This window comes from Anastrepha obliqua, chromosome 4 (assembly GCF_027943255.1).
Source record: "Anastrepha obliqua isolate idAnaObli1 chromosome 4, idAnaObli1_1.0, whole genome shotgun sequence".
Taxonomy (NCBI): Eukaryota; Metazoa; Arthropoda; class Insecta; order Diptera; family Tephritidae; genus Anastrepha; species Anastrepha obliqua.
In genome coordinates, this window is record NC_072895.1 from 79633021 (window position 1) to 79660141 (window position 27121).

The 27121-nt window shown below is 37.1% G+C and overlaps 1 protein-coding gene across 8 annotated transcripts in view; it reads left to right on the plus strand.

Annotated features, from left to right (window-relative positions):
* Positions 1-27121, plus strand: part of LOC129246226 (protein 4.1 homolog) — a 111894-nt gene that overhangs the window by 52686 nt on the left and 32087 nt on the right. For all 8 annotated transcript variants that reach the window (XM_054884869.1, XM_054884871.1, XM_054884870.1 and 5 more), the window contains one exon: positions 15431-15479. The gene's annotated coding sequence lies outside the window, so the exon portion shown is untranslated. The remainder of the gene's footprint in view (positions 1-15430; positions 15480-27121) is intronic.

Here is a 27121-nt window from a genome sequence, read left to right on the forward strand (position 1 = left end):
GTATAAACAACGCAGTGTTTTCGTGCTCCGAGTATGTCAACTTTCGTGCCGTGGAAACGCAATTTGCGGGAAGCTTTGCTTTTCTGCTTCAATTTGAAAAAAAATACAGCCCAAGCCCGTGAATTGCTGCAGGAGGACTACCCAGACCATACTCCGTCGATTTCAACATGTGAGTACTGGTTTCGACGATTCAAAAGTGGTGATTTTCACACCGAAGACAAGGAGCGTCTTGGCCAGCCCAAAAAGTTCGAGGACGCGGAATTGGGGGAATTGGTAAACGAGGACTCGTTCCAAACCCAAGAAGAGCTTGCTGAATCCTTGGGCGTTGATAAATCAACCGTTTGCAAGCGTCTAAAAGCGATGGGAATGATCCAAAAGCAAGGACATTGGGTCCCGTACGATTTGAAGCTGCGCGACGTCGAACGGCGATTTTTTACGTGCGAATTGCTGATCGAGCGACAAAATCGGAAGGGTTTTTTGCATCGGGTGGTGACTGGCGACGAAAAATGGATCCACTACGATAACCCAAAACGCAAAAAATCATGGGGTTTGCCCGGCCACGCATCAACGTCGACGGCCAAGCAGAATATTCACGGCAAGAAAATCATGCTCTGCATTTGGTGGGATCAGGTCGGCGTCGTATATTTTGAGCTGCTCCAACCGGGCGAAACAATCACGGGGGATCGTTACCGACTGCAATTGATGCGTTTAAGCCGGGCATTGAAAGAAAAACGGCCGGAAACGGTAAAAAGGCACGACAAGGTTATTTTGCAACATGACAACGCTCGGCCGCATGTTGCTCAACCTGTCAAAAAATACCTTGGAACGCTTGGCTGGGAAGTGTTACCCCACCCGCCGTATAGTCCAGACATAGCTCCCTCCGATTATCATTTGTTCCGGCATATGAGTCTCGATTTGGCGGACCAGCGGTTCTCCCCGTACGAGGCTACCAAAATATGGGTTGAGTCATGGATAGCCAAGCAGCGGCCAGAATTTTAGAGAAACGGCATCCGGAAATTGCCCGAAAGATGGGCGAAAGTTGTAGCTAGCGATGGCCAATACTTCGAATAAAATATTTTATACCGTTTTTTCACAATAAAGCCCCAAATCTTCGAAAAAAACCTTTAAAACTAATTCAACCTCCATAATACGCAAGATATGATTTGATTAAAGATTTAGGTTTTTTTTTGGTTCAAAGCTCAATTTTATCACCCACATAAATTTTGTCGTTTCCAATTCACTTGCTATGCTCGCTTTTGTGAAACTTCAGTCTTCGGCATCTTTAATTTGACCACACAAAAGATTTTATTTCGATCTGCCATTTCATTATTTGTTTGCTAGCAATTTGAAGTTAACAAGCCAGTGTATTTTTTACATTGAAAATAATCGATTATCGTGCAGTAATTACATTTTTTGTTTTCAAAGGTTTATCAGGCAGAGAAATTCAGAAAAAAGTAGTGAAGGTTTTACATGAATAATTCATATGGAAAAACTGTTCGAAAAAGCAACAATACGTAATAATCTGTGCCACAGTATTTTGCAGAGCCTTTCGAAAATCATTACAGAGGATCCTTGGAATAATTGGGTCATTGGTATCGAAGTTAAGGGGGAGAAGAAAAAAAAAACTAATTGTGTGCAAAAATTCATATTCCTCTATTTTTGCTTTTGTACATTTCTACGAATCTGTAGTATTCCGAAATGGGCAACCTTAAGAAACATTGTTTTTATACATTATTGGCAGGCTGTTTGTTGTTATTGCAGCTTTTCATTCTCAATCTGCAATAAAATTGATTTGGCATGCAAGTATTTACATAAATATGTATGCCTGTTTACAGCAGAGATGCAAATATAAGCGGTTATTATTGATATCGGGATTTCAGGATATTTTTAATGTATTCTACGGAAACCGGAATTCCTCCCGGAGCATATTTACTATGTAATTAATGAACGAACAGACTGGAGAACTAACTCTATCACTTTCAAACCTGGCTCCCAGCTATGGTTTACTGATGGGTCCAAATTGGAAAATGGTAGAACAGGGGCAGGAATCAATGGGCTCAAATTCAAAAAATCGATTCCGATGGGATCCTACCCAACAATATTCCAGGCAGAAATACATGCCATTGAAATATGTGTGAGAGAATGCCTTAGAAGGAAAATGAGAGGTACTCACATCTACATACTTTCAGATAGCCAAGCGGCTCTAAAAGCCCTTCTATCAACAACCATCACCTCTAAATTGGTAAATGATTGCCTAAGCCTTCTAAACACGTTAGGAAACCTCAACATTGTAACACTATGCTGGATTCCGGGACATGAAGGATATGAGGGAAATGAAATGGCTGATGACCTTGCAAAACAAGGAGCAAATATGCAACTTACTGGTCCTGAGCCTTTCTGTGGACTGACAAAAGGCTACATTAATGAATTCCTTAGGAAATGGGAAGAAAGAAAACTTGCCGCACACTGGCTAAACTGTGCCGGTCAGCGTCAAGCCAAACTATTCCTAAGTCCTAACAAAGGAATATCTGACAAACTTCTCTCACTAAACAGAGTAGATCTGCGTCTTTTAACAGGATACCTCACAGGTCACTGCAGCCTGAGGTACCATCTAAATAATATTGGTCTATCCGAGACCAATGTCTGCCGCTTTTGCGAAATGGACATAGAAAGCTCAGAACATGTGCTTTGTGAATGTCCTGCGTTGGGCAGACAAAGACTTCACCACCTTGGTGGTATCGTAGTATCTCCATGCAATCTTTGGAACAAAAAACCCAAAACTGTGCTAAAATTTTTAAAAAGCCCAAAACTCTAGGGTTACAAAATAGGCCTTTCACAATAGATCAGCTCTGGTCGCAGTGCGTAATGGCCTTCTAACAATAATATTATAATAATACTTTATTTTAGGTTTGGCAACATCGGTCATATGAAAAGGTTCCAAAACATAAAATTATTCATTTTAAACTAAGCAAGATCCAAATCATACTCTTAAAAGCATAAAACAAAAATTGAAAATGAAAACAAACTCATACTCATTTTTTATCCCAATTTAAAAACAAATTTCGAGCATTCGTTGCATGGAGGAAAACACATACATATATACATACATATATAAAACACATACATAAATTTTTGTAATTTGGATTAATGTGAACTTTTTTCAATAAAATTTCGTTGAAAAAATTAATAAATCACCACCTAATCCCGTTTTTTCGGTACTTAAAAAACAGAGGCGATCCAGATATTCCGAAATTTCGGGAACCTGGGACCGGCATTCCTAGTATTAATTGCCTATATCATGCGAGGTATTTACTAGGTATGTACATACATACGCATTGTCATATAAGTACATCGTTGTCATTTTTCACTGTTCGAGTTCATTAATTGAAAGCAATTATGGAAAGATGCCAATGGTGAACCTAATGGACGTCTGCGAATAAAATAAAATTTATTGAATGTCTGAATTTGCTTTTGACAGCCAACAGTTGCTTCGTTTATTGTGGAAGTAAAATGTTGAAATATCAAATTGTTGCTTGAATTTGATGGAAAACTATATAAAAGATTATTTATTTTTATTTTTAATAAATTTCATAATGATTTCTTGGATAAATTAATAATAATTGTGGCTAATATTGTCCTGTTATGTTTGGAGTTTCACTGCTTAATTTGATCACAATAAAAATATACAACAACAATTTACTTATGTATCTCAACTTAATACGAAATTGACGAGTATTTTAATTTCTTTTTCACTTGTCATTTAAGACCATAAGTGAATTTTACGTCTCAATTCCATTATGCCCGTTAATCCGAGTTATCGAGTGTATGTATGTATATATATACCTACATATGTGGACAGGAGTATAGACTCACAAATTTAGCGAGAATTGTCGTCGTTAAGTAAGTAATGATCTACAAGTAGAGTCACAATCATTCAATTTTGGGCCAGCGATCGTTTGGAAGCGATCGGTCGGTGAAAAGTATAGAACAAAATACATAAATTACTCAATGCTGCCGTTCTAATGAGTCACGTACATATGCATATAAGCGTGCACATGTCCATAGATGTAATAAAATTGATTAATACTAACTGTTAATTACATTTATTTGCACCGATACTTTTATGACTTAGATTATGGAGTTATGTAGAAAGGTATGTATTTGTGAAAAATATGTAAATTTAGTTAGCATTCAGCTGGCAGCAATCGTGTATTTTTCACGAAATATTTTGAACATAAATCATAGGGACTTCTAGGCGAGTAATTTGTGGAATTTATGTATAGGTGAGTAATTTGTGGAAACAAAAATTCTGTCACCATGGATCAATAGCGCTCTCCTTCACCATAACGGCAGCTCTTTCTTCATTTCGACTGAAGTAAGTACCGATGATGCTGCCAGCGTGTACAAAGCACGTAAAATGGACGAAGGGTTCTATCAACTTCGCGAACAGATTTTTTAAAAGTAAATTTCCACAATTTGGAAGCGTTGTTCTGCCCTTAAACGAAACACCCTATATTTATTACAAAGATTACTGAAAGGTAATACGTTGTGTTTAAAGTTTGCTTCAAAGTTATAAAAAAATGTGAGTTAAAAGTTTTAGCAAAAGAGAATATGAGAAAACTAGCGAGAGTCGCTTGAAAAATCTGTGCAAAAATTAAAATTACTTAATTGACTAAGGTAAACCTTTTTTATTTTTCGAAATAGTTTCCTTTTAGGCTTACACCTTTCGTTCAACGCTGCTTTGGTTTGTTGATCCCTTCCGACAAATAAGATTTTTCGGAGTCTGAAAAATAGCCATTCGTTTCTGCAATTACCTTCTCGTTTGAATAAAATAATTTTCCCGTCAGCCATTCTTCAAATTGGGGAACAAATAGTAGTCCGAGTGATGCGAGGGAACCCATAGGGATCCGATGAAGAACATAAGAGATGTAAAACGAGTTGGAACCCTGTTTTCATAAATTTTGTGACTACAACTTCTGAAGCGTGAGCTGGTGCGTTGTCGTCATGGGAAAGGAAAATCACTTGGCTTCCTCGATTCAAACGAATGCAAAATACAAAGAAATTGATCGACCAGGCTGAAGCTTTGTGTGCGTCTTTCCAAGAGATGCTACTAACTAAACATAACTTCGATACGCGCCAGTGGGGCCATCTCTCTTTACACAGACTTGTCACAGACGTGTCTTTTTATTTTCCTTCAGTTTATGATGATATCAATCATCCCAATCCAAAACAGATAGTCGTGAGAATCCTGAAGAGAATGAAAATTCATCTTTACATATCGCGGAACTTCTGCTTAGAAAGAAAATCTTAGGTATATTGAATATAGTCCATCACGAACATCAGTTGGAGGACTTACTTTCTATTTTTCAAGAAAAAATAGGGTATTCCGAGGATTTTGAGGCAAAAGATAAATGTTTCTACAAAAGTGGTATTGAAATGTTAGAGTGGCGGTGGAATGATTGCGTTATTCTTGATGGAAATTACGTTGATGAATTCTGAACAAAAAAAAACAAAAAGAATGTGTTTGTTTTGTTAGGGCATGTTACATACATATAATACCATACATACCTAATGTACTATCTGGCTCGGCTTAGTGGACAGAATTACGCCTAATACAGAACAACAAACAATAGTTAGATAGTTTGACTTTAATCATTATAAATAATTTTGTGTGCTATAATTTTTGAGATATTAGCAATGCTATTTTTCAATTTTCTCGAGGTAGCTTTTTCAACATAACTTTTTAACAGTTACATAATTACATGCATATGTACATGGAGATGTAGAAGTCCACTTGACATTGAATTTTATTATTCATTTTCAATTAGTGGCAACGCGAAAGGCAGCTATGCTTTTCTTATCATTCTTTTACGCCTTACATACATTTTTATCTATATGCATATACATATCACTTTTGTTGGTATGTATGTACTGCCAAGCAGAGTTGATAATGAAAAGCAGTGGATGATGTCATACAAATAAAATGAATGATTTACTTATGAATGACACGTACACTGTTGGAATTCTATACAATTCAGTAAATTGTGAAAGTAAGTGTGTATGAATTGTATATTAAATTAAAAATAAAATACACATACATACATACAGGATAGGTTTGATGAAATTTACTATTGTTTGAGTTTCCCCCCAGTGGAAAGGACACTGCATACGAAGTATTGCCCACTTTTATGCAATCTGCTGTTTCAGTCACAAATTTAACTGTTGTTTTTGTGTATTCTTTCAAACAAGGCAATTATTCTAAAAATGTTTTGTACTATAGAAATTCTGGGAAATCTGGTTTTTTGTTTACCAGCTTAAAGAGGTAAATTTAATCCGGAGAAAAAAGGCAAAATCGAATCAATCGGTTCAATACTTTTTAAGAATTACGCCAACTCGTTTTAAAGACTGTAACGTCTAAACTACAACGAATTTCAATATAAAAATTTGCAAGTATGTATATTTTTGAAAGTATAAACTATCACAACATGAAAAAAATCGATTTTTTTAAATTTTAGACCAGAGAGTGCCTTAAAGTTGAGCATGCCACAGTGAAACTCCGGAGGTGTTTCAACAAAAAGTTGTGTTCCAGTGTACATCATTATTTGAAATCAAAACGGTCTGAAATAAAAAAAATTAAAATTAATTTGTTAAAGGAGAAGTTTCTCGATAAATTTAAAATTTTCTTAGACTTGGGAGGCAAAAAGATATTTTCGCTAAAAAAAATCGGCTATGTTTTTTAAAGTAAGATGAATAATAATAAGATTAACAATAATTGAAAACAAAAAATCTCCCAAAGATACCTAGTGAGTTATGTGAAGAGGTGCTGTGAAAAATTTGAATTCAATGGATCCAGATTTTGAGTTATGCCGTAGACGGACTTGAAAAATAAATGGTTTCAGAAAAATAGTTTTAAGTTGAGCAGGTGTAGTAACAAGCAACTGACACTCAAATACTCATAGCTTCGTAAATTTTGCTGCGGCCGACTTGAAATTTTGGCAAGCCATTCTTAAAGTTTTCTGCATTCTTAAAAAAAGAAAAAAAATAATAAAAATAAAAAAAGAGGTTGTCTGCAAAGTCGGTTTACTGACGATAGTTTAACGTGATAACGTCATAAGAAAATACTGATTGAATGGTTGCATTTTTCAAAAGAAAATTTTAATTTTATTTGTTTGATACATATTTTGTATGGATATAGAGAATGAGTTAACATTAACATAACATATACTTTAACATAACATAACATAACATAACATAACATAACATAACATAACATAACATAACATAACATAACATAACATAACATAACATAACATAACATAACATAACATAACATAACATAACATAACATAACATAACATAACATAACATAACATAACATAACATAACATAACATAACATAACATGACATAACACAACACAACACAACACAACACAACACAACACAACATAACATAACATAACATAACATAACATAACATAACATAACATAACATAACATAACATAACATAACATAACATAACATAACATAACATAACATAACATAACATAACATAACATAACATAACATAACATAACATAACATAACATAACATAACATAACATAACATAACATAACATAACATAACATAACATAACATAACATAACATAACATAACATAACATAACATAACATAACATAACATAACATAACATAACATAACATAACATAACATAACATAACATAACATAACATAACATAACATAACATAACATAACATAACATAACATAACATAACATAACATAACAAATTACCCCGTATTAAAGCACTTATCAACAGCTTTCATTTGATACCCATATTGTACATACACAACCAAAGGTTACCCGGGTCCACGTTTTGACCTATATCTCGAGACCATATCTACCAATATGTACCCAAACAATACGGAAACCATCTTCAATACCTCCTTAACAATGTGTGTAAGTTTGGTTTAATTCGGTGCAAAGACCCGGCGGGTCCACGTTTTGGCATATATTTCCAGACCCTAGTCATCAATAGGTATGAAAATTACCCCCTATTAAAGCACTTATCAACAGCTTTCATTTGATATCCATATTGTACAAACACATTCTAGGGTCCACGTTTTGGTCTCTATCTCGAGACCCTAGTCACGGAGCGGATGGAAATACTCTGAACTAAAGCATTCACCAACAGCTTCCATTTGATACCCATATTGTACATACACATCCGAAGGTTACCCGGGTCAACGTTTTGACCTATATCTCGAGACCCTATCTACCAATAGGTATTCAAACTATACGGAAATCATCTTCAATACCTACTTAACAATGTGTGTAAGTTTGGTTTAATTCGGTGCAAAGACACGGCGGGTCCACGTTTTGGCATATATTTCCAGACCCTAGTCATCAATAGGTATGAAAATTACCCCGTATTAAAGCACTTATCAACAGCTTTCATTTGATACCCATATTGTACATACACATCCGAAGGTTACCCGGGTCCACGTTTTGACCTATATCTCGAGCCCTATTTCCAAAATAAAATATAATCCATGTTACTCGTGATGTAGCTTTCGAATGGTGAAAGAATTTTTAAAATCGGTCCAGTAGTTTTTGAGCCTATTCATTACAACCAAACAAACAAAGTTTTCCTCTTTATAATATTAGTATAGATATGGTAAATATTACCATACATTTTTTCCTTCAGATATAATAAAAAAATAATAATAATAACATTAAAACAACAGGTATTATTAACAAACTTGGTTTTATTTGAAATTCTCAAGTAAATCAAAATAATAATAATCAATAAGAAGGCATATGCCAATACAAATACGTGAATTTATATATGTACATATGCGCATATACATACATACATATATACGCTCACTTAAGTAGGGGAGAGCAAGATGTCGAACGTTGCCGTTCGTTTGCTTTGTTTGCTTTGTCGTTCCTTCCGCTCTTTCGCTTGCAGTTCATTCAATGCAATGAGCAAGGTAACTACATATGAGCAAGGTAACTACATATGAGCAAGGTAACTACATATGAGCAAGGTAACTACATATGAGCAAGGTAACACTAATATGAGCAAGGTAACTACATATGAGCAAGGTAACTACATATGAGCAAGGTAACACTAATATGAGCAAGGTAACTACATATGAGCAAGGTAACTACATATGAGCAAGGTAACTACATATGAGCAAGGTAACTACATATGAGCAAGGTAACTACATATGAGCAAGGTAACACTAATATGAGCAAGGTAACTACATATGAGCAAGGTAACTACATATGAGCAAGGTAACTACATATGAACAGTAATGAGCAAGGTAACACTAGTATGAGCAAGGTAACGGCAATGAACAGTAATGAGCAAGGTAACGACACATTTTTTCGTGCGTGCAGCCTGTTAAATCGAATTATAAGACGTTATCACGTCAAAAAGTCTGAAAACCTTAACCTCACTCAATTCGTAAATAAATAGGTATAATTTTGAAAATATTAGCAATTAGGTTATACAAGTGCACATATTTTCTATTCGGCTGTGTTATTGACTCGAGCTTTGCCACGGGAGAGGGATTCTCTGAAATATGAAAGCCACACTTATAAAAAAGTATACAAATCGCTCATTCACTTCATAGTGTCATAATTCGAAAACAATTTTTTTTAATAAGTATGCAAAAATTACCACCGACACTATTTTTATGCTGCAATTGACAGTCTTTCATTAGATGAAAATACTTTACTTTTACTTTACTGAAAATACTTTACTTTACTTTTCCTTTTCATTTACTTTCATTCCAAACTGAAAACTTTGAAGTTGTTTTTCTCGACTACTGAAGTAAAGGTATTTCTAAAATAGTGTTGTTTTAAAATAAAACTTGTAAAAATTTAGATTCTTTCAGGTTTCACTATTTTTATTCAAAATACGGCTCAACACGTCTGCAGGTAAAATCCGCCAGATAGTCGGTTCATGAACGTCTAATTGTTGGGTACGTCGAGATATCGATGTTGAAGGTTATCCAGCAATACTTGGCGTTACAGCAGCAATATTCTCAACAGAATATTTTAGGTCTGCCTTCTATTGGTCCTTTTTCTATCCACGACAGAGCCAGTTTCTTGACTAACCATTAAATTGGCGACTCATTCAAACGATTATTTCCACAAAAAAAATCACGAATTTTGCGATATGTTGTTCTTAAATAAGCCATTTTCATAAAAAGATAGATAATACTGACTGACAATAATAGACTCTTTCATTTCTTTAATTTTTCTTGCAGGGTATGAATGCCATTTAAGTGTACGTTTTGGTATAAAAAGGCCTGTTATCAGCACCACTTTCGCGGGGAGTCATAATGCGTAAAATTACCTCGCCCCTGAATTTTTATACAAAGCTAAAAATAGATAAAAACTAAATAAGAAGTTTATTTATACTTTTAGAGAAAGGCAAAGTTTCTCAATTTGTTTCTACAAGCAAAACAATTGCACGCAAAATACTTACTTTCCTCTCATGGACTTTTATGGATAGCAGCTCTCAAGGTTGTAATGTTTAGTAGGCAAAATTCACTTTTGTTTATTTTCGCATGGTTTAAATATTTTTACGTATGTGAGTACAGAGCTTTGCATTGTGAATGTTGTTTGATTGCAAATCAACTTTTTATACACACATACATTCATAAGTATGTTTTTGCTTGCGTATTTATACATATGTACATAAATATGTATTGCCGGCAAAATACGTTTAGTTTGTTTATTTCTCATTGGATTTGTTGTTGCACGCTTATGTCATCAACGAATTAAGTCAATTAAATTCATTTTTCAGCAGTAGTCCATAAACTGCAGAAAATAATTTAATACATATTTATGTAGCGATATGTGTGCGGTTATGTACACCCTCTATTAAAAAAAACAACCTGTGACAAATATTTTTTCATTAATCAAGATATTCGCTGTTTGCTTCGAATAGCGAAGGGCGCACTTTCCACCCTTTTCCGATTCATACTTGTAAAACAAGGTAACTATTCGCTTTTTAGGAATATTGCTTTAGAACGAATGGCTTCAATCGTTTCATGACGCTTTCCTTATGCTAATGCAGTTTCAGGAATAATTAATAGCTGCAGTTAGCCAAATAAATTGAATAAGGTGAATGTTGTAAATGAAAACAAAAAAATTGCATTGCTGTCAATAATTCACTCACAATTCTTGACATTATCGGCGTCTGTCAGTTTCTGTGATTGAAATCGTTTGCGCCACTTGCATATTTGTGTACGGATTTGTTCAAAGCATTCGATAGAGTCTCTCACAACATTTTATTATATAAATAATCATTGCGTAGTCAGGGGTGCGGTTCAGCGCACTAGAAAGGGCTAGTGGGTTTCACTCTGTCTTCCTACAGTGGGCGAAATCGTATTTATGCGAAAGGTGTAGTGTGGTTAAACTTGGTCACTGGTACGTATATTCTCTGAAACATTGATAGCCTTTTCTGGTAGACCTCAGTGAGGTATTTTAGGTCTCCTCCTCTTTGTGTTATTTATCGACGGCATTCGCAATTGCTTGTCATTTACTAATTGTCTGTTATATGTTGATGACTTAAAAATGGGTCCAGTTATAGATAACTCAACTGACGTATGTAGGCTTCAAGCAGATGTAGACAAAGTTGTTTATGGTGTCACAAATTAAGACTTTTTTTTTTAATATTAAAAAACGATATCTTGCCACTTTTTCAAAAATCCTTAATGGTTTTCATACTTATAACATATCTAATCTTGTACTTTAATCTACCAAAGAATCCAAAGATTTAGTTGCAATTTTCGACAGTCATTTTTCGATTTATAGGCACTTTAATGTCTCAAAAATTCTGTAGTAGGTTTTGTATAACGAGTTTTGTACAACGGAATAGCTAAAATTTGACGGACTCTAATGCCCCGAAAATGCTGTTTTCTGTATTTGTGCGCTGTAGGTTGGAATATGTCCTGTTACTTGGAGGCCATACCAGAAATTCTTAATTGACAGGAATAAACGACAGGAATAATGTGAAGGTTAAATTTTATTTCTCTATTTAAACAGACATTTAAGAGATAAATTAATTACCACAATACGAGTATCCAGAATATTTAAGAAAAAGTGAAAAAAGTGTAGTAAAATTAAATTACTTACGTAAGCAGTGTTACAAAATATGTACAAGTTTAAATTGAATTTTAACAAATTTATAATATATAAAACTAGGTTAGGTTAGGTATATCTAGCTAATTTGAATAGATCTCGCATAGATCACAAGTGTGTTTTACCAGTGTTGTTCATGTGGTGTTAAACACAGTTCGTGAGACATGTTTGAATAAACAGTTTAAAATTTTGTCAGCAATATCCTTCAGAGATGAAAAATATACCGATCCCAGGCAGTTGCAACGAGTTCTGCTTAGAGCAAGACAGTGGCAAAGGAGGTGTTTTAACGTACCCATTTTTTCTTCGCAAAAGTGCACGCGTCGTTCTGGACCAATCCCATTTTAACTGCGTGATATGGAGTGAGACAATGTCCCGTCAGTACTCCAAACCAATATTTTATATGCCTTCCTTGGCAATGATAAAATAAAGTTAGCTAATTTTGTGTTGCAAGTCCATAGTATTATTTTGGTAATCCTGTGGGCGGTCGAGGCTTCCCAGATAGACTGTGCTTCCAGAGTTAGTTCCTCGTCTAATTCCGTCATTAAAACTGTTCGCCGTACACATCCTAGTCAAGCGGGTGCCTGTCTTAGCAAGGTCGTCAACTCTCTCAATTCCCTCTATTACCTTGTGTCTTGGTATCCAGTAAGTTGTGACCTGTCCTTTCTCAAAGATTCATTACAGTCATTATTGCTTTAACAGCAGCTTGACTATCGATGAAGATGTTTGTGCGAGTTTCGTGGGGAGTAAATTCCAATAATTTAGTTCCGTTTTCAGAAAGGAAATAGGCATAGATCTCAGCTTGAAATATTGTGCAGGGATTAGGAAGCCTAAAAGGCTTTTGGAGATCAAACTGCAGGGGGAAGACAGCTGCTCTTACTTCTTCCGTCATTTTTGATCCATCTGTAAAGAAATTGTGTGCGTGCGATCGGATTCTAAACCCTTCTGCCAACCACTCTGTTCTATTACAAAACCAGACCTCACATGTATGTTACTGTGACCAAAAAACCTTTGTGAGAATTCTTACTACTAATTTGATTGGATGCCAGTCGAGAAGTTTTTCCATTGCCGCTGTTGGAATTGTGCTCATAGCGCCGGTTACACATATTTCTGCAATCCTTTCCACGCTTTCCAATATTTTAATTTGCGTCAATTTATCATACGCCATCCACCACACTAGCGAACCATAGAGTATTATATGTATGCCATGTATATGCAATATGTGAATCGAGGATACAATCCCTATGTTTTATCGAGCATTTTCCTGCATGCGTATAAGGCATTAGAAGCTTTCTTTGCACTTTGTTCTGCATTTTCTTCTGCATTAAATCTCCATAATTTAGTCGATGTTTAAAGTTTTAATTCAACTCCTCCAAGTATCGGAGAATTTGATTCATCACTAGTTTCCATAGAAGAGGAGAGAACACTCCTCCCTGTGGAGTCCCTCTGTTTGCCTTTTCTGAAATTGTACTGGACCCAACGCGAAAAATCTTCAAAACATCGACAATTTCTGCAAAGAACAATAAACTGTATTCCTTCCATATTAGCAGGGTTACTGCCCTGCTGTCATTAATGAGATCAAAGATAAATGACTCTGACTGAAAAGAGCCTCTCTTACTTAATGGGAAAAGACTAATGAATCGGCAGTGAGATCCGTATGATGGATACGGGATTCGGATTGCGAAACGCACAAGTTTGATAAGATCTCCAAATAAAAGCAGGATAATCTAGTGTAATTTGGATCGAACAAACGCGGAGTATAATACTTTAGAGTATACAGGGCAGGTTAATTTGCACTAAAATCATTAAGGTTTTCTGGTTCTATCGCATTTTACTCATCGCATTTGTCAATAATTAATTGATGAGTTTGCTCTCTTATTAGAGTGACATTGATGGCCCACCTCTGCTTCAAAGTATTCATTTTCTTACACCTCCAAGAATTCTTCGTAACTCTCTTCCCTTCTTCTGCTTTTAAGATTTTTCAAATTTTATACAAAAATTAATCGGGCTTTTTCAGCTGATCGATCATTTTCCGACTGTACTACAAATAATAGTAACCAACATGACGCAGTAGCTATTTTCACAGTATGCCAAAATGGAAATAGTTTAGCAAATACGAATATTTTCCAAAAGATGGCACTATACGTTTTTTTTATTCATAAAAAAGTTCAGTTTTTCTTGGAATAGAGGGTGTTTGCTTGTAATGTAAATATCAAAAGTGCAATTTTCAGTAAAGAAATAATGCAGGTTTCCGAAATAACATCGCTTCTAATGGCCACTTGGCAGCAGAATAAACAGAGTTGAACTTCACAAATTTTCATTTGGCATACAAAAATTTTAAACAAAAGGTATCAGACACATGAAATAAAGCTCAGCTGAGACTTCTTTGAATGGCTATTTTCGGCTTGCTCACCATAGCGGCAGAAATGATATTTGCCATATGGCGCAGAGGACTATACACAGAAGGCTTGATTTTTAAATAAGAGAAATACAAAAAAATATTTAATTGTAATAAACTAAATGATATAGCTAGTAGTCTTTTTAATGTAATTTAGAGATTTTCAAGACTTTGAACTGATTAAAACAAAGGAGGGCTGCCGAATACGTGCATGTGTCTTTATAAGTAATATTTAAAGTTTATGGGGGAAACCAGGAGAATTAACGGGCAGAGAATTAGGGCACGCATAAAAGTTACAGAGAGAAGCGGATGCTTCGACACAGACTGCAATACGAAATCGTAATTTCGAGCTCGACCAGAGTTTAAAAATATTGTTTTTATTCTCGGTTTTAGCTACTTTTGCTTAGTGGTGAGGCAATTAGATTTTTACGTACCTACTTACACATGCATGCCCGAGAACAAGCCAGCGTTAAACCATGTTGAATGATCTGGATGTGTATTTTGCTTAACATCATGACATCATATGCCGGCAACACGTCATCACTGCTTTAAGAGATAGTCAGTTGTACGTAGAAACCGGCATTCGCGCACAGCGTCAGCATCATGTACTTGAGTTAAAATGGCAATAAATAGCTGCTTTTAAATACATATATCAACGTATGTGTATGTATATATAATTCCACACAGTTTGTATGTATATGAATAGAATATATGCGCATAAGTGTGTGTGTCTATGCATGCGAATGTGTACATACAATCATTGAATTGAATTATTCATTTAACTGGTGTATGAAATAATAAAATTATTTTATCTTAGAGAATTTCGTGATCACTCACTAATAAATGTTTTTTTGTTTTTCTTCTTTTTCAGTTGGCGAAATTTTAGGCCTGTGTCCACAAAAACTAGAATACTTTTACAAGTGAGTAATTTAATTTGACAACATAGTTTGACAAGTAAAAATCACATATTCTTACATGCATATGTACGTATGTATATACGTTCATCTACATGTGTGTATGTATATGCAATTTCAATGCCTGATGCCTATACTATGTCTGTTGCATGATCTACATCTTGGCATGCATTTAAAAATCAAAAATTGGCAATTAGTTCGAGCTAGTAAGTCATCCTAAGTTTAGGTTCCATGGGCTGATGTCCACGCAAGTCGGGAAAGTCTCTGATCGCCATTCAGTAGAGAGTGTTCAGGATGATCCTTGTGCAGACGGTTCAAGCACGTCACAACTCCCGGGCGTGGACCTTGCGACATCTATTTTAGCTACTATATAAAAAAAACGCAAAATTGGTGTCGGATTTGTAGTGGGAGAGAAACTTCGTCGCCAAGTACTTTCATTCACTCGTAATAATCCGCATCAAAGCGTGATGTTTCCACGCCCAGATGGAATATAAAGACGATGCGACCAAAATATTGCTTCTATGAGCGCCCGAAAAGTTCCTATGAGCGCTACCCCCGCCAAGACATAACAATCGTGCTTGGCGACTGCAATGCCAGAGTGGGCAAGAAGGGGATTTTTCGTCTCACAGTAAGGAAGTTCAGCCAGCACAACGAAACATTCGACAACGAACTGAAGCTGATCATTTTCTTAAGCAAGCTCTGGATTAGGTCGGTTCATCGCGCACAGGTCAACAATTGTAAATTGTAAGTTAACTAGTCAGGTTTGACCCAGAATTGTTGGAAACATATCGAGGCTAGTCAACCGACATTCCATTAGTTCTTCGACCAACAATCCATTAGTGCAGTATTTGGTATCATCACCGGGCACTACTTAATGGCAATAATGTTTGCGGCAGAAGTGGAGTGTGTTGAACACTTTTTCTTCTTTTGGAAAAAGGCGCATCGCTATTAAAATTCTTACTTCTTTGGATGCCTGGCAGACTTTGAATCCGTAGCCGTTCACAATATTTGCGGTTTTATTACATAGAGGTGAAGTGGCCACATTGAGAATTAGAGGGAAAGTTTGAGTCTAAAAAAGTGGCATTCCCTCATTTAGAATGGAAGCTACCGTAACCTAAACTAATATCGTCTACAAACAATGAATTTAGGTACACGATCTTGGTATCGTGCTGAATGACGGAATGAACCTATTGGTTGGATGGAAAGCTCCATATGAACACTGACACATAAGTACATAGTTCCTTTTTTAAATAAAAATTCTAGAATTAAGTGAATAAAATTCTTCTTCTTATAATATTCATATATGTGGCTTTTGCTATGTAAACAACTTCCCAAATGCTTTAGAAGCCAATCTGGATATCCAACAAAGTGAAGTTTAGAATTCTCTAGCATCAAAACGCTTAAAATCTGGGAAGCAGTTTTCAGTGAACCCGTTTATCCTTCAGTCATGTTGACATCGAAAACGCAGTTATGCACCAACCCCCTCTAAGGACAAGTACAAATTCTTGGGCGAAAACACCAAAAGAAAAAGCAAATATACTCGCTGATCATTTTAAAAAAACATTTACAAATCAACATAACAACCAAGACATTGACAATTCTGAATTTCATGCCCACCTCACAAATAACATAAACATACCAATTAAGAAAATAACTTCAAAAGAAATTCGTATAGCAATTGAGACAAAAATTGACGTAAATAAATCCCCAGGATATGACGGAATCACAGGAAGGATTCTAAAGGAGTTACCTGACAAAGCAACTCTGTACTTAAGAAATGTATTTAACTCAGCATTACGAATGAAGTATTTTCCACTGCCTTGGAAGGTTGCTGAAATCATCGCAATACCCAAACCCAATAAAGATGCCTCTGAAGCTTCTTCATACAGACCAATTAGTTTATTACCATCATTATCTAAACTTTTTGAGAAGCTTATACTTGACCGCCTTGACCCCATTCTACAGGCCCGAAACTTATTTCCCTCACACCAATTTGGATTTCGTAAAAAACACTCAACAATAGAACAGGTACATAGAGTAACAAATAAAATATTATCAGAAATTGACAAAAGAAATACATGTGTTGCTGTGTATCTTGATGTAGCGAAAGCTTTCGACAGCGTGTGGCACAAGGGTTTAATATTTAAACTTAAACAGTATCTTCCACTCGACTACTATTTGTTAATGAAAAGCTATTTAGCAAACAGATTCTTTTATGTGAAATATAGAGACAAATACTCTAATATTCAACTCATGGAAGCCGGTGTACCTCAGGGCAGTGTACTAGGGCCTGTACTATATGTGCTGTACACAGCTGATATTCCCCTGCCTGCAAGTATCGACATGATAGCAACTTTTGCAGATGACACTGTCCTATTGGCAACTCATAAAACCTTAGAAGCAGCAACAAACAAGTTACAACAAATTTTGAACAAAACACTAACATGGTTTAATGCTTGGGGTATACAAATCAATAGCGGCAAAACAATTCATGTAGTTTATTCCAACAAGAAAGTAAGACACAAGAATCTGACAATAAACCACTCACAAATCCCAATAGACACCAAAGCAAAATACCTTGGAATGACTATTGACTCCAAACTTCTCTGGAAAGAACATATTACGATGAAAAGAAATGAGGTAAAAAACAGATTCCGACAACTATATTGGCTACTTGGCAGGCGTTCGAAACTGTCATTGCTGAATAAAATACTTATATACAAAACTGTGATTGTGCCAATCTGGGCATACGGCATAGAAATCTGGGGTACTGCAAGCAAAAGTAACATTAACATTATTCAACGACTACAATCAAAAATACTCAGAACTATAACCAATGCACCTTGGTACATCCCAAACGAAGACATTCATCGCGATCTCAACATCGAAACAATAGCAGAAATCATCCGCAAACGCAGCACAAATCATATTGTCCGTTTAATGAACCATTCCAATAATGACATGCGACAACTCCCAACAGCAGAAAGGGCAAACTCTAGGCGGCTCAAACGACCAACCCCAACTCAGCTGATAACTAGAATAATTTAAAGCTATGCACATACCTACACTTGTAAACTCACACAACAACTTAACCCAAATGTAATATTGATAATGATTAATGTTATAAAATCCAAGCTGCAGAAAGAATTACTTAGTGTCATACGACAGGTGTAATTAATAAAGGAGGCAAAAAAAAAAAAAAAAAAAAAAAAAAAAAATGTTGACATCAAAAGTAGTGCAAATGTTGAGGGAAACGGCGGAGGCATTATTTGCTTCTCGGCAACCTGGCAACAATAAAGTAGGTATAGACTAATTCCCATGACAGCCGGTTTTACGTACCGGAATTACTCGGGCTTTTTCAGACCAAGGGCTGCTACTCCTGTAAACTAGCCCGTCTACTGCGTTTAACCTCAAAGTATCGACTGCACCAAATAACGGACTGTTTTTAAGGTAATAAAACCCTTTTCAAATAAAATAAAATAAAATAAAATAAAATAAAATAAAATAAAATAAAATAAAATAAAATAAAATAAAATAAAATAAAATAAAATAAAATAAAATAAAATAAAATAAAATAAAATAAAATAAAATAAAATAAAATAAAATAAAATAAAATAAAATAAAATAGTTAAGATGCTGATAAGTGTTTATACATTGTTTTGATCACACATTTTATCAAAAAAGTACTTTAAATTGATCCATAAAATACAAAATAATTATTTAGGCTAAAATTTCTGGTAAAAACCTAGAAAAAGTTCCTTTCTTGCAGCCAAAACTTTTGCAGACCATTCGTTTAAGGCCATAATTGAATATTCGTTAAAGGCCATAAATGACTTGAACCCAAAAATGGCGTACAAAAATTGCGCTTTTTGGCTCTAAAGAATCAATTTGGTTCGGAGCACGTTTCTAGGATGATGAGACACGGAGGCGCTAAAATAAATGTGTGAGGTTGCTTCTCGTAATAGTATGATACCACATCTACATATGTATAGGCAAGTAGGTGAAATGGTTGAAGTATCTCTCTGGCACTCGCCAAGTAGCACTAAAGCTCCGTTTTGATACCATTATGAGACCTCCAACAGGAAGATATCTGGAGCCAGCCAGAGCTGTTGATGTAATGGAGGAGACTGATGGGATTTATGTTGGCGCACTGTTCCAGGCTGTCGAAGAAAGCAGCACTCAGTGACTTTAGTCGTCTAGCTTCCAAGCCCGGACATTTACAGAGAAAGTGCTCAACAGTTTCTTTCTTTCAAAGGTCCCCACAGTTTCTGCAATGAGGGTTAATTGGTGAACCTAGATTTTTTGCGTGTGGGCCGATTGTCCAGTGACTGGTAAACACAGCTACGAGTTTGAAAACTGAATGGCATTGAGTCCCCAGGAGTTTCTGAGTCTGCGTCTATTGTACTGGGGTCAAAGGGTTTTCGAAATAGTACATGAAGAAATGAAGCTCCATCTATTCTGCGTTTCCTGAGAAATAAGTTATGACAACAACTTTTAACAACTGTCAGGGGGATGCCAATGAGCGGGTGGGGGAAGTCTCTGAGACCAATTCAGTATCTTTTCTGGCAAGCTCATCAGTAGTTTCATTTCTCTCTATGCTACTATGTTTTGGAACCCAGATCAGATAAATGCTACCTGCACACCCAAGAGATTTGATCACCTCTTTACAGGAGTTTACTAGTTTGGTTCTGCACCATGGCGTCGTCAGCGCGGCTTGACTATCGGAGAAAATGTTAATATCTCCCTTGCTCCCACATTCCCTAAACATTTTGCAGGCAAAGACCTCTGCCTGAAATACACTAGCAGTATTCGGCAATTTTAAGGAGATAGATAAATTGGCTGATTTAGAGAAAACCCTGCTCCAAATCTCGTTCCCATCTTGGAGCCGTCAGTGAAGACAGAGGTGCAAGCTGCGGTGTAAATTTTCCCCTCAATCCAATTCTGCCTATTTGACAAGATTGCCCTCGCACGACAATCAAACCCCAGTTTGGGGATAGAGAGACCTGTCCGAAGTTCGGAGAAATATTTCATCTACACATATTCCACTACTATTACTTCACGCTTTCAGTATATCGCTCGTTTGCCATAATTCAAAAGACTGAAATTTTGGCAGAAAGCCCTTCAAAGTTTCATCGCTTTACATATTTATTAATGTACGAGTATGTATGTATGTATATCTTTTTCCAGAGCATAAATCCAAATAAATTATGTAGGAAAAGAGGTAATTTTTATTGCTCCCGGCTATAACTTGGATAGCAACAAATTAATGGGGTTTACGATTTTTTATGTAATACGAGTAAAATTAGATCTCCGGAGTTTTCAACATTGTAGTGGCGCTGTAATAAAGTGATTGAAATAAGTGTAGCTTTAAATTTCATTGTATTTTTTAAACGGAATCCCTTTATTTATGTGTGTATGTAAGGTCAATTGCCGACTCAACATTTTTTTTAATACATTTTGCCACGCATTGGCGACGTTGATGGCGCCAAATCAGCTACAGTGTATTGACTTTTACGAGGGTGAGTAGGTTTATGGTTTTCGCATGCGCACTACTGCAGCTCGTAAATTAGACGACGCATAAAGTCGTAAACACAATTTAGCAAACATTCTCGAGATAGAAATTGGCACATGGATGACGGAATGGAATGACTCGTACTTAGATCAGACGTGAATGGGAGCGCAATTTTGAGTGGGTTGATTACATCATAGAATCTAGCGCCAAATATAAATGAATTACAAACACACTCACATATATGTGCACATGCATCTAGCGGCACATCCGGGGTGGTTAAACGGAATGTTCATGGCTTTGCTACTGTTTGGTGATACTTTTGTTTTCACTTTTGCTTATAGCAGTTTTACGGTTGCGTCTCGTGAGAAAAACAGAACATCTTTATACCATCATGTTCGCATGTTCGCATTTTCACATGTTTTATTTTTTTATGATGTGTAACAAGCATTCGAATCTTTTCAATAGAAAATATTTTCTTTTTTCCACTTTTTCACGCTGATAACCAAAAGCTTGTTGTTGGTGGTTTAAATGTGGTATTTACAGTCTGTCTAATAGAAGCGTGACCGCCATAACTTAGAAACTTCTTGCCAAATTCGATTCAATAAAATGTATAGTCACCACCATTAGCTATAATGGCTTCACATCTTCGAGTTATACTTCGTGTTAATTTATGCGCTAGTTGCAGAGGTAATCGGCTCCAAATCCATCGCATTTGCTTTCATAACTGTTTGAGCGCCATATTTGTGTTTGCTTAACTATTGCTCAAACATGTCCAATAGTTTTTGCATAAAGCTACTGTGATGAAGGTCGATCCTACATTTAAATAATATTTTGCTGTATCCACTCTACACACCTTCTTCTTAGATGCCTTCTTGTAAAATCCAAGGTTGGCTATTTCTTCCAAATATCTTCGCAGCTAACGGTAATAATCCTTTTTGGTAAATTTTATTCATCAAAATTCAAATTGCCGGTAAACACAAATAAATCAAATCCTTGAAGGGATGCCGATAACCGGGTAGGCGATCTGTGAGACTAATTCAGACAACACCTTCCTGGCAAGCTTATAAGAAGTTTCATTTCCTTATATGTTTCTATGTTCTGGTACCGCTATTCTCTCGAGGAAGACGAACGATTTAGAAGAAACCTTTTTAAAAATTAACAAAATTGCGAACGGTATTGGTCTGTTTGTAAACGAGAGCAAAACCAAATGTGTACTGAAATCGAGCTTGTACTTTTGAAGCAGTGCAGCATTTTAAGTATTTGGGAGTTATGTTCGCATGTAGCTATGATTCAACTTCTGCGTTCAGAGATCACATCAACGCCGCCAACAAAACGTACTATGCCCACCTTGACTTGTTTAGTCCCGCTTCTTGTGTAAAACTGCAAAGTTAACTACGTTTTTTGTTTTTTTTTTTTTGTCGGGACAACTAGCAAGTGCAGCACTCAGACATTAATTGAGTCCATTGTACTACTCTTGGATTCCCTTTTAATTTTCTTTAAATCTACCCGATCTCCGAAGAAATCTGAGTAGATCTTGTGGTGCCAAGGAGCCAAGATGGTCGCTTCTTAACACATCAGTGCCAAAGACCTCAAACCTGATTCGAGCGAAGGCGGGCAGATTACACTGTCTGAGATGCCCAACCTTTCCATGTGCTTTGCCCACAGAAAGTGGCCCGTCATCAGTCCAACCAGCCGTCTGCACTCCCCTCTGCTTAATGACAGAAGGGTTTGCGACAGTCGATCGGACATGACAGGTAACATCAGTTTTGTCCATCTGCAGCCTCTCTCAGCCTGCCAAGCTTGCTTGTGGGTGGTAGTTACCCATTTGCTAACCGTGGCCGTGATGGCCGCAGAAGGGAGTGGCAAAGCGGGCTCTGGGCCAAAGAAGTTGGCCTCAGAGCCCATCTTAGCTAAGGAGTCAGAGGTCTCGTTACCCACGATACCCACGTGTCCCGGGACCCATGTTAGCATCAGGCTATTATGTCTACCGACATAGTTCAGTCTGGATTTACAGGACTTCACTACCCCTGATGTGGTTGGAGGGCTGTCTAAGGCCATAAGCGCAGCTTGGCTGTCGCTGCAGACACATATAGATCTGCCTCTCTATCGTTTTTCCACAACAAAGTACATCGCTTCTTGAACTGTATACACCTCCGCTTGAAACACAGATGCATGCATTCCAAGAGCAAAGTGCAGTTTTGTCCCGCTGGATTCCACGTAGACCCCAGAGCCGGAGCAATGCTCGGTCCTGGAGCCATCCGTAAAAATGCGAAAACAGTGTTTGCCGGTCTCATTTTCTGAGTCTCCCCACAACTGAGCCTCTGGTAGCACTACACTGTATCTCTTTTCAAGTACGACTCTTGATGGCATGAAGTCAAGGGGCATGGAGAGAATCGTTGGATCGATGTCCATGCCTTCTCTGTGTTCCGTACCAGTTCCCACTGTGTTTCAGTCTGCGGATGGCCTTCAAGGCCTCTCCTTGGATGAAAGCATCAAGTGGTGGTAAACCAATCAGAGCATCTAGTGCCGGGCCTGAAGTAGTCGGAAAAGCTGCGGTACAACAGATGGCCACAGTGCGTTTTAGTCTCGATAAGGTCCTCCTGACTCCCACTAGAGAGAGTCTACTCATCCAGACCACTGATGCATAGGTGATAATGGGTCTTATCATAGCCGTGTAGATCCATGGGACCTTGCTGGGAGAGAGACTCCACGTTTTCCCAAAGACACCTTTGCACTGCCAGAAAGCTGTCAGTGTTTTGTGATTTCCATAGGAGCTTACTATCGAGGATTTCTCCAAGACACAAAGTGTCAATCCGATCCAGAGTTTTCTGCACTTTCCTGCAGATGTTCATAAGCGAAGGGCCTGTTACCAAACAAGCAACATCGTCCGCATATGCTTGTGCGTAGACTCCCGAATCGTTTAAGGTGGTGAGCAGAGGATCGATTACCATGCACCAGAGCAATGGAGACAGCACACCGCCTTCGGGGCAGCCTCTATTAACCGCAGATGACACCAGCAGATCTTCCTCTGCTCGCACCGAAACGATTCTTTGGGCCAGCATCGAACGAATCCAATTTACTAGCACCCGGTCTACGCACCCGGCAGGATATATGCCATCTGGTCCGGGCGACTTGTAGCCGCCAAAAGATTTGATGGCAAATCGAATGGTGGCCTCATTCACCACAGATCTGGCAACGAACCAGTCATGCCGAGAAGGTGTAACAGCTCTGACAACTGCCTCTATCAGTAAGGGCTGTTGCCGGCTGATGCTTATCTGATTACCAGGAAAGTGAGATTCCATCAACAAGCTGAGTGACTCACTTTTCCGCTCCGTGAAGGAGCCATCAGATTTCCTAAGTGACCCCAGCCTTGCAGTTGGGTCCCTTTTCAGAATCCTAACCAATTTCGCCGTGTCACTCAGAGATTCAATACCGCTGCAGAATTCCCTAAATGAGGCTCTTTTCGATTCCCGAATAAGCCTCTTGTAGTTCTTCTGAGCATCACGGTATCGCTCCCAGTCCTCTGCAAGGTTAGTCTTGAGGGCCCGGTTTAGAAGTTTTCTCGACTCACGCCTCAACATCTGGAGCTCTCGATTCCACCAAGGAACGGGAGTCCGGCTAGGGAGAGGTCGAATTGGACAGGCTGACTCAAAACATTCGGTTAGGGCAGCGTTGAGTTTCTCAACAGCCGCCTCAATTACCTGTTTTTTTCGAAGTCTTGGTGGCGCAACGTCAAGGTCCCGCAACGCCTCCCTAAACTTCTGCCAGTTTATGTACAAGACCCTTATCCGACCAATCTTAATGTATGGATTTAATGTATGGATGAGAGGTATGGATTCTTAAAGTTGCTGACAGCGCGCTAATTGCTAGCATGGAAAGAAAAATTTTAAGAAAGAATCTAGAGAATCCGCTGACAATTTACATCATATGCATCACTAATCATGTTTTTGTGGCATTTTAATTTTAAAAATCACTAAATCTAGTGTCTAAAAAACCTAGCTGGCAACTATGGCTACCGCCCTCAACTAAAAAGTGGAGTGATATCTTCAGCACGACTCTTTTAAGCTTTAAATTAATAATAATAATACTATTTTTAATAAGCCATATTTATATACTAAGTGAGTATTCGAGTGGTACACCCAGTTCTGCATTTTTTAAGGGAAGGTCTAAACACGAACGATGAATAATGTAAAATCACGAATGTATGGTTTTAAAAGTACCATTGAATTGCCCCACTGTGGTTATTCATTACAGAAATTCAAGATGCCATCGCAAAGATATCCACCAATGCCTCCTTCTAGATCTGCGCCTGTTTGCAACACACATACATACATGCATGTGTATAGATGTAGGTTAAAAGTTGTGTGTTCAAGTTGGCATAAAGATGTAAAATGTGTTGTTAGATCCTGTTTTTCGAAGCGCACATTTCGCTGGCCGATACATGTAGTTTAAACGGAAAATGTAATCATTGGGTCAGGAAAGTTTGCAAATTGACAGCCAGACCGGCGTCTGGCGCCAACTAAAATGGACACACTGGTAATGTTGCAATATCGGTGAAAGTTTGCTAAGTACTTGTATGCATACATATATATGTATAAGGAAATTCAAAACGTTGCAGGATGAAAGCAGTGAAAGAAGCAAATCGGCAATAGACTACAATTTAATTAAAAAAACAATGAAAATGCTTTTAAAACAGAGGGGAGAAATTCATGTATCTGCATACATAGGTATATATCTGAATTAAAAAAAACGCTAAATACTCGAAATACATAAGAAACACGCGACAGTGTGGCTTGACCTACCGACGCTATGACACCATGTGGAAAATTACCAAAAGTTTTACGAGCGCATACATTCAGGACACGACAGGTTGCTCTGTGCAATCATAATTTCATACTTTTCAGATTCGCTATTATATCGGATTTTTTTTTAGCTGCATGAAAACAATCGATATCGGTATCGAAGGTTTGACAGATGAGAATGACAAACTGAATTGACATTTCTGTTCAGTAAGGTTTGGCAAACTATCATGAATCGTTTAACGCCAGAACAACGCTTCCAAATTGTGGATATTTATTCGAAAAAAAAAAAAATAATAAATCTGTTCACGAAGCTCATAGAGCACTGGCAGGCATCATCGGCCCTTATATCTTTAGAAATGAGGAAGCAGCTGCCGTTACGGTGAATGGCGAGCGCTATCGAGCCATGTCGACTTAATTTTGTTTCCAAAAGTTTCTATTTGATTCCAACAAGACGCTGCAACTTACCATACAGCGCACTTAATTGCAATATTCAAGCCACGATTGACGCCATACCGGCCAAATAATTAATCTGTAAAAAAGTGGTCAACTGATTGATTGGCCAATGTAACTCGTAGCCGTGGCGGATATATCGCACCCTAAATATAATACAAAAGGGTCACAACTCAAAATTTTCCACACTCGAGCTTGACTTGTTTACAGTAGCACAGAAAACAAACTATGTGACATATCACGCTGAAATTGGCCATGTAAGCTTATAACAGTCCTACCAAAAAACAAAAAATTTATTTTTGCCATATGTCATCCGCGGACCGTTTTATTGATAACGTCTCGTTCATATTTGAGCAAATGGTACATTTTGAGTTGTGACCCTTTTGTATTTAGGGTGCGATATGTACATATGCCGAACATCATATTCAAAAACTAAATGCCATGGAATTATCTACCAGCTTATAATAAAAAAAATAAAATCAGTTTAACAACTTCCAAACTTTATTCAAAATTCACAAAAAAAAAACGTCTGGGTATGCACTTTTACAGCTTTTACGATGGTGAGCATTTTCTTCCATATAAAAGACTCAACCTGAACTTTGTTATAGAACACAAGCCTTCAAACGATTAAGCCATTCAGCTACTGCAGCACGCACAGTTTGCATGGATATTGACGTCGCTGCTTGACCCAAATATTGTTTGAGGCTCTTCAAACATTTTTTTGAGGTCTTCGAAAGGCTGTGTTCTTCAATTCTGACCACAAACTGGACTTTCTAGACAGTCAATCTTCTGTGGCTAAGAACCCAGAAATATTGTTTTTAGCCACTGCTGGGTGGTTTTTGCCTTATGGGCTGTAGCGAAATCTTGCTGAAAGAACTAATGCT